This window comes from Rhinichthys klamathensis, unplaced genomic scaffold (genome assembly GCF_029890125.1).
Source record: "Rhinichthys klamathensis goyatoka isolate OS25496 unplaced genomic scaffold, OSU_Roscu_1.1 h1tg000262l_1, whole genome shotgun sequence".
Taxonomy (NCBI): domain Eukaryota; kingdom Metazoa; phylum Chordata; class Actinopteri; order Cypriniformes; family Leuciscidae; genus Rhinichthys; species Rhinichthys klamathensis.
This window is the reverse complement of record NW_026606783.1, coordinates 2199768-2205090: the sequence shown is the minus strand read 5'-3', so window position 1 is coordinate 2205090 and position 5323 is coordinate 2199768.

Here is a 5323-nt window from a genome sequence, read left to right as displayed (position 1 = left end):
TAACTAGCGGTTAATAAACAAAGCTGCATGAGTCTTGCGGAAGAACATTCTGGCCGGAGTTTATGTCTATACCGGTCACGCCAGTAATGGCATCCTGCTCGGTCTAAAATAGTCCGAATATAAACTCTTATTATAGGCGTACCGAAGTGATTCAGGATAAGACAAACGCGGTTTGGAAGATGGATTAATGATGTGCTCGCTCATTATATATATTTTGAAAACCAAAAAGTTACATAGTGCACCTTTAAACAAAAAAGAATATAAAACAAAAACATTACTGCATTTTCCACTTGGACAATCAGAGTGAGAGAGGGAAAGAGAAAGAGGAAAAAAAAGGCTTTTCAAGCGAGTAGAAACGAGGGCAAAAGAGACAGATCAATACTTTCCATGCTTTTCCACATTAATTTGTCTCTTACCTCACTATTGCCACTGTGTTGGTAGTAGGTTTGTACAGATTTTCAGCCCTTTAGCTGAACTGAGATTTTTAATTTAATTGTTTTTTGTTGTGCTCTCATCTGTCTTTTATTCTTCAAAGCAGTATTTGGTTGCATTAGCTATCGCCAGGTCCAGATGTAATTTCTGTGCAGATTTTAATGGATTTTTCTTTTGGTAAAATGTGTTAAATGGGTCAATGACGTGACGCTCCTTTTAAATCTATTATTTATTCAAATCAAAATGTTAAAAATGCGATTCATATATAAAGATATTAAATACACATCTTTTTAAAGTTTAACTAATTTTTTCCTTCTTTTTTGGGGGGGGGGGTTCTGGATTTAAAGTCATGTGGTGTAACTCCCACCCCCCCCCCCCCCCAAATAAACATGGTAAAAACAATACTTTTTTAATTTAAAAAATACTTTTTCAAAAAAAGTTTTAAATGAGTGATTCTCAACTTTTTCGACTTGCCTTACACCATTTTCAAAGGCCCCTCATATTTGCTACATTTTTACTGATAAATTTGGTGTAATTATTACAAAGCCCATGTTTTGTTTTCAAACTTTTTTGTCAAAACTGGGAGTGTCCATATATTAAATAAATTAACCAGAATCATTTATAATTCCAGAATTTTCAAAAACATACATATTTAAATAAAATAATAATGGTTTTTTTTTATACTTGGATTTTTGTATTTTATTTCAATTAAGTTATTATTTTAATAGGCTCTATATATTTTCTCCTCATGGACACTGTTGCATGTCATTGACCTGAACACATGCAGCTAAAAGTACCTATATTGGTAGCTAAATGTATGATTTAAATTAATAAGTGAACAATCAAGGGCTGAAAAACTTGTGAATTATGAGTGTTGTTGTAAATCTGCAGAGAGCCTGTGTGGATCTGGCCATCAATCTTGAACACCTGCGCACAAATCATCTGTAACAGAGCTGTGTGGGTGTTCACTCAGCTCATATATAACTTCAGTTTAATAGTATTAACAGTGTTATAAATGTAAGGCACTGAATTGGAAAACCAATAGTGTTAATCGTGAATATTGGGCTGCTTGTTTTATGCGCTTTAGGCTGTCATGCCTTCATCCAGCAGTAGGTGGCTCTGACCCATAGCTCTGACCGCACAGGAAGCTGTCTACATCAAACCATGTGTGAGTGTGTGAGCATTTAATTTTTTTCCCCTTCCGCCCCAATTTTACTTATTGTAGCGCAGGCGCATACAAATCTGTCGGACCAGACAAGTCAGGACATGTTTTGCACTTTTTAAATAACATATGTGTGATGTGTGTTGTTAAACTGCATTGTTCCTTTAAAAGTTTCAGCACATTCATTGACTTAAAAGAAATATTCCTGGTTCAATACAAATTAATATTAATCGCCACAATGTTGTTTACCAAATTTAAAATCTGGGTTACAGTGAGGCACTTATCATGGAAACTAATGGGGCCAATATGGAAAAGTTAAATACTGACTTTTAATACAGTCACAAGGCATAATGTGTATTAACACGTGTTTTGTGTGTGTGTCTCAAATTGTTTGTTTTCTGTGTAATGTTATATCCAACTTTATAGTTTCATAGCTATGACAACTTTACAGTTCAAATAATACACAAGTTTTACCAGAAGAATTCATGTTTTATAAGCTTCATATTTCTGCTTTTAAAACCTCTAAATATGGCCCCACCATATCCTTGATTGTAGCTTTTTTATTTTATTAACTTTTTTACTAAAGAGATGAATCGAAATGAATTAGCTTGTATTCAACCAGGAATATTCCTTTAATAGACTAATTGAGTAAGCAACGACTTTGAACAGAACCATCAGTGGATTTATGTTGTGTTGGATTGTCTTATATAACAGTTATGTTGGTTATCATGGGATTTCACAGATTCACGCAAAGCCTCTGCGCAAGCATACGGAACAAATGTCTCTTCTTTCTTGTCAGATGGCTTGTCATAGATTTAAGATGAGACTTTTAACTTCGTCTCTCCCCTCTCTCATTCTTTACTCTTTCATTCTCTCCGTTTGTTTGCTCTGGTTGTTTTTCTCTATTGGTGAAAACTTTAATTTATTTGAATATGGAATTCAAACTCAAATATCTCTGTACAGTATTTTCAGCGCTGTGAGTTTTTGGGTAACCTTTTCAAAAAAGCAGGCACAAAGTGACTAGTATAAACCTAAAGAAGCAATGTAGGACACAGAAAATAAAACAAAACAAACTATACCTGGAGAAGGTTTTGAAATCAAAATCTCAAGTTGATATGAATTAATGTAAACGCAAAACGTTTGTTCATAGCATTATAATAAAATGTAACATATTCTTTTAAATAAATTGATTTATTGACCCAAAGCTTCTGTCTGTGTGACCTTTTGGTGGCCTCTCAGTGAGAACCAGTGACAGATACACTGAAAAGTGTATCTTATACACATCGAAAAGATGTGGGCAGAGGTGCCAACGCAGGAATAATTTAGCAGCTGTATAAATTGTGAATGGGATTTGTAACAGTAGTGTTGCTCTCTGTGGGTCATGTCACTGACCTTCACCCCAGTGATTTTATCAGGCATTTAACAATTAAAGAACAAATGGGACCTGAAACACAAGACGGCTTGTGTCACTTCAGCAGCAGCATGAGCGTCAGGCCTAGTACAAGTTTCTACTGCCTTTGCCAGTTGAGGAAGTTCAACCTGCCACTGAAGCTGCTGATATGGGTCTATTAAGTAGTCACAGAGTCTGTCATGTACACCTTTAGAACTGTCTGGTTAGGTTTGCTCACCAAATCAGACAAAACAAGGCTGCAGCGGACAGTCTGGACATATCGCTACCTCCAGAACAGGTTATCTTTTAATCTTTTAGATGCCATGAACTGCCAAATAGGCTATGACTCCTGCAATCACTATTGATCCTCATCCTACATTTTTAAAGGCAGCTACAAAATTGGTAAAAGACCCAATTAACACTGTGGGAAAATATAGGCCTATTTTAAATGTGTAAAATATTATTTGTAAAATAATTTGTGCTGTTACATCATTGATTTTTTTTTTCCTCCTCAGATCAATTTTTATTTATTTAAATCAAAATGTAGCCTATTTATTTAAATCTAAATTAATGTACTGTTATTTTAATAAAACGTTTTATTTATTGAGTTATTTAATGTAATTGATTCATTTATTATGTATTTTAATTCATCTTGATTTATTTTACATTTATTTATATATTTAACTATTGGTTGGTTTAATCCTTTTTTAATTATTATTAATTTGTATTTGGTTTTTTTACATTTTTTTTACACTGCATTTCTCTAAACTTGTCCACGGACCCCCTAGTACTCCCAAGCGGCCCCCAGTTTGAAAACTCAAGCTCCAGAGTGAGGAAAATCAGGCACCTGAATATTACTATATATATTATGATATCATATTACATTCTTTCTTACTGATCGACACTGGGAATATTACTAGCTATAAACCATACCGAGCATTATTTACTAAAACAATTTCAAGTCATGCATTACACAAATCGCTATTTCATTTCATTAATAACCGATCGTGTTTTCAGGATCACATTGCGGTTTCTTGCGAAGCCTCTACGTCATCAGAGAGCGTCAAAAACACTGTCGCAGCTACGCGCCACATTTCATTGTCATTCACCAGCGCTGTGTTTTCAATCTGCATGTGGCCTCTTGCAGGGACGTTGCAGGATTGTTTACGTCGTCTGCGCATGTAAGTATATTTACTCCATGTAACTTACATAGTTTTATGTTATTTACTATATCAACGCGTTTTCGGAACGGAGTGGGAAGTGGATTGTCCTGGAGTGAGAGAAATGCTTCAAAGCTTCTTCGATCGCGGATTGTCGATGGCTGTCGAAAGAATAGTCCATATGCCGTGTCCATTGAGTCTTTTTACCCTAGTTAACTCTAATTGTATGCTGTTGCATGCTTGCAGTTGAATTAATGATTAGCAAATGATTTATAGCGGGTTGTATTTGCTTACTTGCGTAGGCAGCGATGTTTACATTCAAACTGAGCAACCTCCGATGTCCTTGTAACTAGTTATCGGTTTTCACAACTTAAAGGGCTTGTTGATACTGGACCAAGACGATAATTTTGGGATTAGTTTAGAAAAAATATGTTTTTGTTGAGTAAGAACAAAAATAATACAATGATATTACCCTAACGCAAAGACATAGTACCGCATTTCTTTTTCGCACGGGACTCTTGAAATGTACGTTACTTGTATGGTGAATGTAACGTTATGCAGTCTAATATGTCTGCGGTTACGTACTAAATACAATTTTAAAAATCAAACTATTAAAATTCTAATAGGTATTCCGGTCAATAACAAAAAAGTAAGTACCATAATTATTTACTCGTAGAATTATTTATACACTCACTTCACACTGTTATCCCTACAATACTGCTGTATGAAGACATTTAACGTTAAATTAAAAAGTACGTTATTCGTTTCACAATAAATATAGTGACGCAAAATAATAATAATAATAATAGAAAAGATTTTAAAGAATACTCGTAGGCTATAACGTTACATCAACTCTTGAATATGGTGAAGCAGTTGCTGTCATTCTGTCTTTGATGCTCTGTAGCCTAAAGCCCTGAGCTACTAAGTTACAACTCTGTGTGTATTGGATAAACTGTGTTATTAAGCGCCTTCTGGAGACATTTGTCTGTACATGACCCGTATTTTTCCAGACCTTTTCTTTTAGAGAAGTGAAGTCGAGGCACGCGCATCCTCAGAACCGTTTTACACTTACGAGCTCCTGAAGATGTTAAGCTACCTCAGGCATCAGCAGGAGGTTATAAACTGTAGTGCAGTTTCATGTCGGTCACAGTACTGTAACCTCATGTATTATGCATCTGG